Source organism: Agrilus planipennis, unplaced genomic scaffold (assembly GCF_000699045.2).
Source record: "Agrilus planipennis isolate EAB-ADULT unplaced genomic scaffold, Apla_2.0 scaffold64, whole genome shotgun sequence".
Classification (NCBI taxonomy): Eukaryota; Metazoa; Arthropoda; class Insecta; order Coleoptera; family Buprestidae; genus Agrilus; species Agrilus planipennis.
The window spans coordinates 430,067-439,028 of NW_020438927.1; the positions used below are offsets into that span (position 1 = coordinate 430,067).

At 31.1% G+C, this 8,962-nt stretch overlaps 2 long non-coding RNA genes across 3 annotated transcripts; one reads left to right on the forward strand and one right to left on the reverse strand.

The window, feature by feature from the left end:
• Nucleotides 1-28: 28 nt before the first annotated feature.
• On the forward strand, nt 29-1,348 carry LOC112904330. The gene is made up of 3 exons (XR_003231013.1): nt 29-522; nt 822-985; nt 1,294-1,348. It is a non-coding gene; the product is annotated as an uncharacterized LOC112904330 (long non-coding RNA).
• Nucleotides 1,349-2,285: 937 nt separating this feature from the next.
• LOC108736332 lies at nt 2,286-4,893 on the reverse strand. Of its 2 annotated transcripts, XR_003231016.1 has the most exons (6): nt 4,568-4,893; nt 3,947-4,094; nt 3,749-3,873; nt 3,406-3,524; nt 3,058-3,248; nt 2,286-2,741 (listed from the first exon to the last, which is right to left on the reverse strand). It is a non-coding gene; the product is annotated as an uncharacterized LOC108736332 (long non-coding RNA). The 2 variants fall into 2 exon arrangements; XR_003231015.1 differs by having other exon boundaries at nt 3,947-4,884.
• Nucleotides 4,894-8,962: the final 4,069 nt, after the last annotated feature.

The window sequence follows — 8,962 nt, forward strand, 5'->3', positions numbered from 1 at the left end:
AAAAAAATATTTTGCGAAAGAAACAATAAAAAATTTACTTATTTGTAGTTTCACTATTCAAAAAATGCTTTTATCCTTCGAATTTTAAATATTTCGCGCCAGTGTACATGTCGCGTCTACAGCGCTCCCTTCCGCTGACTTCGCTAACGTTCAAATAATCTCGATAGCAGTTGCACTTTCGTAATTTTTAAGATGCATTAATCTCTCGTTTTATCTAATTATCGTGATAATTAGTTACAGTGGATGTATTGAAATTTTATATCAAAGTATATTTTAAACTGGCATTATGCAATAACCAACGACAATTTAGCAAAAGGAAGTAATACGTGTTAAGTATACTGTGTACGACTTGGTTCGAGTTTAACTTAATCTCCTCGATGACGTACTTCCTCCTCGTTGGCTGTTGTACTCGTTTAACGACCTGTGCACCATTGTGCATTTTTGATAAAATATTTTGGAAAAAAGTAATGGTACATACAAGATTTGCATCACAATAATAGGTTCCGGACAGCTTTATTTGCGGTTTGTATTTTTATTATTCGAGTATCGGATTATTTTTATGATTCCCATTAATTATATTGTTACATAAATGGACAGTGCAGACTACTCCGCCATGTTTAATAATGTAGGGAAAGCCTGGAAATTTGTTTCTGCATATCGATCGATTTTATAAAAAATAATAGGCTGCTCGTTCTGTATAAATAAAATTGATTTTGCAAAATAGTTTAGTATTTTTTAACAAAATTACTATTTTCATTCGTTAACCCTATTTTGATATACAAAATTATTTTTGACTTTCATTTGCTATTTTCTTTCCACAGGTGTATCTTCGGAATACATTGTTTCCTACCTTTGCCAAACAATTTTTTCTCCAGCTGTTCAACCTATGCAGACGGTGCATTTTCTCTTAAGAACCTTGATGTTATGAAGAACTTCTTAAACGCATCATTCGTTCCATACTGATACGAAACCTTGGAAGCTTTGGGTAAAGTTTTAAAGATTTTAGCATTTAATAATTTTACTTCATTATTTTCAATCCATCAATTGATTCACCACAGTGGCCTCATCAGATGATGATTGTTGTGTGTGTGTCTCCAATAAATAATAACTTTTATTTTTGAAACCTGCAATTACTACTTGTGACAATTTAGATTTCTTCAGCGTTTGTATTTGGAAGTGTTGGGTTTTGGTGTTTTAGTTTGTTCTCAAAAGTATTTGAAAAAATGTCTTTATTTTGCTTCAACGTCTTATTTACATGGTATAATTAATTCTTTCTTTTGTCCGTTTCTACAGGTTGACTATTAATAAGAAAGAGAGTACATTGATATTGATTTTGATGTTGCTGAAACAACATTTAAAATGCAAGTTGTTAAACTTCTTTTTATGATAAATTGCTAATTGTACAAGGTGCAAAGTTGTTGATCTTTTTTCCTAGCGGGATAAATAAATAGGATTTTGCAAAAATTGTTGCACCTACAGCACTTATCTTTTGCACACATTTCAAACACGTCTTATAAAGGTAGTTTTACAAATTTTAAACGAATTTTTTTGTTTTTTGAAATAACTATTTTAATAGGTATCCCATTTTAATTCAGCAGCTCTCAATTTGTAAATAATTTTATTTCGTACATACCCCGTGTACTTCTTTCTTCTCTACGACCAAAATTTTTGTCAATATTTCAGAAAAAAACTACTTTTTCCACTTTATTGCTAAAATAAAAAACAATGAAACGAATTTTGTTTTAATCTGAAGAGGAATGGCCTTTTATTAACATCGCACCCAACAGATTTAATCCAAAATATTTTTATATTTTAATAAAACTCGCTGCTACTAATGTTTTCATTTTCAAATTATATATTCATTAGACCAGAGGGTTAAAGTTAGTTTTACATTTTATGTAGGTACCCCTTTTTGTAAATATAATATTAGTTTCTAATAGTGAAAATTTCGATTGTTATAATTTGCGTAATATCTGTTAAACACGAAACGTGGCTTGTTTTGCATACATACATCAAATAAACAATTTCTTCATTTATCTATTTTCAATGAAATACACAATAATATTAATGTACAGTTTTGTAGCCTATNAAGAATATGCAGTAAGCTAAGCGAAGAGGTAAGCCAGAGACATGTTAGACTATACTACAACTATTCAACTTGTTAGTAAGTACTACTACTACACTACTACTATTACAAAAAAATAATAAAGACATCTAGAATCAACAATTACTTCAAATAAAATGAACAAAAATAAGCATGCAAAATAGAAACTAATTCAAACTACAAAAAAAAAACATTCAAAATAAAAAATTAATCTGAATTTGGACTAAAAGAATTATTTCTATTTGGTAGAGCATGCAAGACAAAAGAACTATTTTAACTACGGGGTCATCTTTGTCTTCTCCAACGTCGATCTGAAACAGATACGGTGGTAACAGATTAATAAAGAGCAATTAATAGTAATTATATTAAATATTCTCACCTTAGCAAACAGTAGACTACTGTAAAGTTCCCAAGTTTGCATGTGTGAAAAGCAAACTAAATCCAGAAGGAATATCATAGCAGAAAACTTGTTTCAGTGAGATTTATATAAATCTTCTCTGGCTCACACTCATCGGTTGAATATTAACTGCATAATGTTGCAAGTTGAAGACGAAAACAGCAAATCAAGACAAGACATTGGCTGTTGCAATACCATCAATCTGAACATTAATTCTTCCTTTCTCACCATTTGAACGATCTGCAGAAACGGACAAAAACAAATATTAATTACATTATTAATTAAAGAAGAGATTACATTAAGTAAAAAACACGAAAAAGCAAGTAAAATACCCAAATCATAAAATGGCGATGTGCTGTCAATTTTATTCAAGACATAGATAAAGGCAATAGAAATAACCATAGATGCTTGCACACAATAGATAATTGATAGAAGAAAATCATAGATGTGGGCAATAGATAACTGTTAGAGAATAAAAACCATAGATGCCAGACATGGCAAATTACTATGAAAATTACGTACCATCAAAATAATAAACGATAAAGAAGTTACTAACCTCGAGGTTAATTGTACGATGCTCAAGTTTTATTCCTAAATACATCAATGTGAATTGGACTTCATTTGTTCTCAAAAAATTGCACTTTTCAAATCTAAAAGGACGGAACATTAACAGGGCTCCACTTCTCCATGTTTGGAATCCTTCTTGTTTTTTGTCTCCTTGTTCATTTAATAATTTTAAATGATAACCTGTTGAAATAATTTAATGTTAGTTTCATCTTAATTACTATGTTTGTATGAATGGGGCTCCGCATCTCCACGTTTCAAGTCCTTCAGATTTACCCTCTTTAAGGTAATTAAAAACAATTTTATAAAAATGACTATAGAATAATTAAGAATTTCTTACCTTTTCTACAGAAGATCCTCAGGTCCAGGAGAGACAACATTAACAGCACTGTACTTCTCCAAGTATCCAGCCCTTATTTGTCATATCGACGACGTTCCTTTATATGCTGAAATGACGACCTGCCGAAACAATTTAATATTAGTTACAACTCAATTTTTAAATCTTTTAAGATACTAAGCCCTAATTTTCATTAATCAAATAATAAAGTTTTAAATCAAATAATCAATGACAACCCAGGAATGAGTAAAGAATTAGAATTATTGTTAAATCAGTTGGTACAAGACTCAGAAAACACAATTCCCTAAATACTTCATAAAATAACTTTGATTAACTGATTTCTTACCCTTCATACGAATGCCACCTCTCTAAGACCAAGTAGAAAAAGCATGAATGGGGCTCTGTATCTTCACGTTTTGAAGTCCTTTTGGTTTGCCCTCTCTGTGCTTATTTATTAAATTTTAATAGAAACTGTTCGAAACAATTTAATATTAGTCATATGTTGACTAATTTTGTTAATATTATTATTATTAATGATAATTACCATCATTCACATCCGATGTCTACAGAATTTTTCGACCAGCTCACTGGAAGCATTCTTGGAAATAAAAAATAAGTGTCTGACTGCTAAAAACACTACATCCGTAAATTGTTCGGCAATCTAATCCAACAACGCCATCTCCAAGTCATGTCTATATTGTAGAAAAAACAAAACAAATCGTTAAGACCCAATCTACAGAATAACAAGGCAAGAATGAAAATTTTTCAAATAGAAATTTACGAAGGGAGAATAAGATTTTAGAGAAGTATCTTAACACGTTTTAGCTATAAAACGAAACAATTCTCCGCGGCGTGGTCACATTAATATCAATAATCTGCAAACATCGTCTAAATTCATTTTCAAAATTTAAAAACTCTAATAAAACCCTAATTGCTCGGTCTCAAATAAACTGAGAATCTACAAAAATTCGCAAAAGATGAGTAGATAACCAAGTTGCCAAGATGGACTCTAAGTTGCAGGTTGGACCAGAAACCCACCATCGAAAAAATATCCATGCTTAAAAACTAAGCAACCGTAATGAATACATATTAATCACTAAATAAATTTATAGAAGCGTATTTCACACAATCAAATCAAAAGTAAATAAAGATTAGCGCTAAATACCTTCAAACATCGCTTCCATTAAAGAAGAGCAATACAGCAACTAACCGGCAAACGTCGCGTCTACAGACAGGATGAGTGAGGAGATGACAGACGATAGACAACAGGAAGATCCATAGATAAAAATTATTTCTATATTATGGATGCATTATGGATTCTATAGGTGCGTTCAATTATACTACCTCAGTTTAATTCCTAAAAAGGAACTAATCGTCCCCATTAAAAGAAAGACGTTAACTACTTATTTTAATCACCTATGTAAATTTCTAACAATTAAAGCAATATTTCTAAGTAAATGCTTAACGTTTACATTTATGATCATCATAATCATCACTGTATTGAAGTTACATTTGCGTTTTGGCTTGTTTTTTTTTACACAGAATAGAAAGATAGTGCGCACAGACATGGTAATTAGTGTGTGCTTAATGACCTTATAATAAATACTGAGAAATCTCATATTTTTTTTATAAAACGCGTGATTGTTTTATAACAAGAATTAGGCATCAGTTAAAACTAAGGGCGCGTCGCCATTTAATGGTATTTGCTAGTTAAAAAATCACTATTATTAATCGAATAATACAGACATTCTTGAGCTGAAAAAATAAAATAGACTAAACAGCATCCATCTTTAATGTCTGGAACAGAAATTTGTTGTCCATTCATTTTTAACTGCTATCTATTCATTTTGTGTTACGAGAATTAAATTTTTAATTAATATACCTGGCGCTACCTACATCGACTGATAAACTGAGACTAATGCCCGGCGACTTTTCTCGGCGTCTATATAAATTTTTCAAGAATTAAAGCAAAACTTCCAAGTAAGTTTATTATTTATATTACCCTACAAAACATATTATCCGCCCTAGAAAAATCAACATGAGTATCGGCTACTGAAAAAGTATATTGTTTTTATTTTTTTTACCTTGAGAATTTAATACCATTCCTAGTAAAATTGTTTATCACTCATATTAAATTTCGTTTAGGTGGCTGATCACCTTCTAGGAAAGCTCCTTAACTACGCTGATATCTGCATGCATTTAGACCATTGAAAATTAAATAAATAAGAAATTTAATTAATGTAATAATTCAAAGTTCCTACCAACTATGGATAAATAATATTAATCAACTCCAGACCGGTATGAATGCTTGAAAACGAAAGTTATTGACCTTTCAAATCTGATACCGTACCAGAAATGTAGGAACCGTTTCTCAGGCCGATTTAATTTTCGGGAAAAGAGAAAAAGGTATAGGTACTTTTTGGGTTATCAATTTAAAAAATTGTGTGTACCCTTCTGACGAGTTACAAGATTGAAAATGTATTTGAATGTTATATGTATAATGTTGGACAAAATACGTATTACGTTACTTAGCAAACAGGAAAGCAAATGGTTTTCGATTGCATTTGGGTTTTATTTACAGTTGTACAGTTGAGGGTAGTTTCTTTTTCACAAGTTTATCTAACTATACAAAGCAACTATTTTTCATGTGGGTGGCTATATTCACATTTCGAAAACAGTCAACTCTCATATAATTGCATACAGAAGGGATTATTTACCTATTAAACAACATTCAACCCATTTTTTTTTTGTAGGCTGTTGCCAACTTTCCCTGTTGTTCCGAGTAAACTGATCAACCAACCAAAGGCAAACAAGAATAACCGTATCCTTTAAAAATACATTTACATCACGAAAGGTATCTTATCCCATACACGCGCTGTAAGGTCCTCGACCTATCGACCTACAAACGCAAGGAATCTGTCCGTTGCACTACGCGCCGATATTTTATTAGGCGCCGCACCACGTTCTGTGGCGCGCCACCCTATACCGGTCTTCTTTGTCTCCAAATATTTCATTTTCTCCTGTCAATTACGCATAATAAAGGCGCATACAAACGAACCGTTCGCGATCGCACGACAGCAGGCGGTCTCACACTTGTTAGAGGTAATTTTTATAAAAGCAAATATTTTTAATAAAAAAGTTGTTGGTATGTACATTTATGGCATAAGAACGTGGCTCGTTCCACCCACCTCTTACAACAGAAAGTATGATGTAAATGAAATATGTACAAGTCACTTGTGATGTTACGATTTATGTTACATATCTAATTATAGTGTTTAAAAAAATCAAAATTAAAAGTATGTAAATCTTTATAATTTTATTTTGATTTGGTTTTAGAAATATGTTAGATTTAATTGCTAATTGTTTATGAGCAAAATAACTTATAAAATCGTACCTAATACAAGACAAAAGTAGTTTTTGTACCTATTTTGTTCTAATATGTCCAAAATCTTTCTTTTGTTTTAAAATCATTTAATTATCTACAACATACCTAAAAGTAAATTATACTTAACTAGAGACCCGCCCCAGCTTCGCACGGGTGCAATGCTGATACTAAATATACATATATTTTTTTTAGATTATTCTCGAGGAGGGGATATCGTCAAAAGACACCCCCTGAAAATACTAAATATACTACAGAATGTCTTTATTACAACATTCACAGCTTTTTTGTCATTAGACAATACAAACCGGCTTCCCGGCCGGTATCGCCGCAACCGCTATGTCCCTGCATTTTAAATCTGTAATATCTTCGAAAATATTCATTTAAAAGTTACACGCTATATTGATATATATTAAATGCACAATGTATTTAAGGTACTTAATTGGATAAGAATCAATAATGTATTGCTTAAAATCGCTTCTTAATAAGCCATTATTTCTCATAAAAAGTAAAGGATAAAAAATGGTTATTATGGCTTATCCCTAAGAGATAGACATATAAAATCCCGAACTTTCTTGTAGACCTTTTTAAGATGTACAACACTGTAGTACATTCATTATTTTGATCTATCTCGTAGGGTTCAGCCAGCGTTTGCAATGTAAGCGCAAAAAATGTGTTTATTTACGACATCACATTAGAAACCTCTAAAATTATCAGTGTTTCTCTACTATATTATACATGTATAGTGATAGCCACATTAACATTTTTTTACTCAAATCAGAATACCTACCTATCAAAAATATTTTTAAACTCAACTTCTATGTATTGATTTGTACACAATAAATCCATAATTTGAGTTAGGGAAATACGTAATTCAAGAAAATATGGAAGATTTTATAGAATTGTGTATAATTTCTTTTGAATTAAAACGAATCTGAATATCGTCCGTATTAAATAACTTCACTTTTTCCAAGAATCTCGCTATTTAGCAGCATTTTTTCACAGTATCCATTTGTTTACTTTAATGAAATTTAATAAGTAATAAACAACTATAATTAATAAAAGGCCAATGGATAATCATTACTCTAACCAAATATTTAATTTGTGGTTTGTGACGTAGCATAATTAACATGCCTTTCACATGATGCAGGATTTCCGTTATGCGATGTTCGCACTTTCGAGCGTCAACTGTAATAGGGGCGTAATTGCTTTAAAATCTTACTAAAAAGTAAAATATACTTGAACGGAGAAACAGCAAATCGATATCTGTCCAATGGGTTACAATCGCCCCCAAAATTTTTATATTTTTAACTAATTGTAAATGAATTAAAACATTATACATCACTACTGTTTAGTACAGCTTTTAAAAAATTTCTATACTTTAGCCTATGGCGATAAAATAACTTAAGACTGACAATAAAGCAACGTAAATTAATGCTTCTTGAAGAGTTTTATATACTAGGTTTTTTGTTTTTCTTTTTAAGTAAAAACGACGCTTAAATGCGATAAATACGTGGTGTGGACGCGTCTTTATCTATCGATCGCCCTACGCACTTGCACTTATGCGTGCGGAACTTTTATACTGCTTGTGGACAGAGCTAGCAGAAAGTTTAATAATATTGGCACACGCACAATGTGTGACTGCGATGGATACTGTCTCGCACATAATAATAAGACAAGGAAAAACTTTCGTTAATAACTGTTTGACTCAATAATATTTGCGTTGTCATCTAAATTTAGCGATGCGTTGTAAGAGTTTCGTAATACATACAAAAGAATGCTTGCGTACCTACCTTTCGTGTACGCAATTCTGATTATGCAAGATGACCGACGTTGACTGAAAAAAGTTGTAAACACACTATTGCAGGCTGCAGGTAGATATTAATTAATTCTTACAGAAACTCTATACTCTATAGCAAAGTATTCCATACTTATGTAAATCATGTTTACATGTAATTTATAAATATATGAATTTTAATTTAAAAATGAATAATCAGTGACACTACAAATATGTATTTATAAAAAATAACAAAATAGGGATAGTCGAAATAATTTTACTTAAAAGTTTGAAGAGCAGCAAAAAAAAAATTTCGCCGTGGTAGTCATATTCAGTTATCTCATCATTGTGTTCTTATAAATGGATCCTAATAGCTTGACTGGATTCATAATAAATAATCG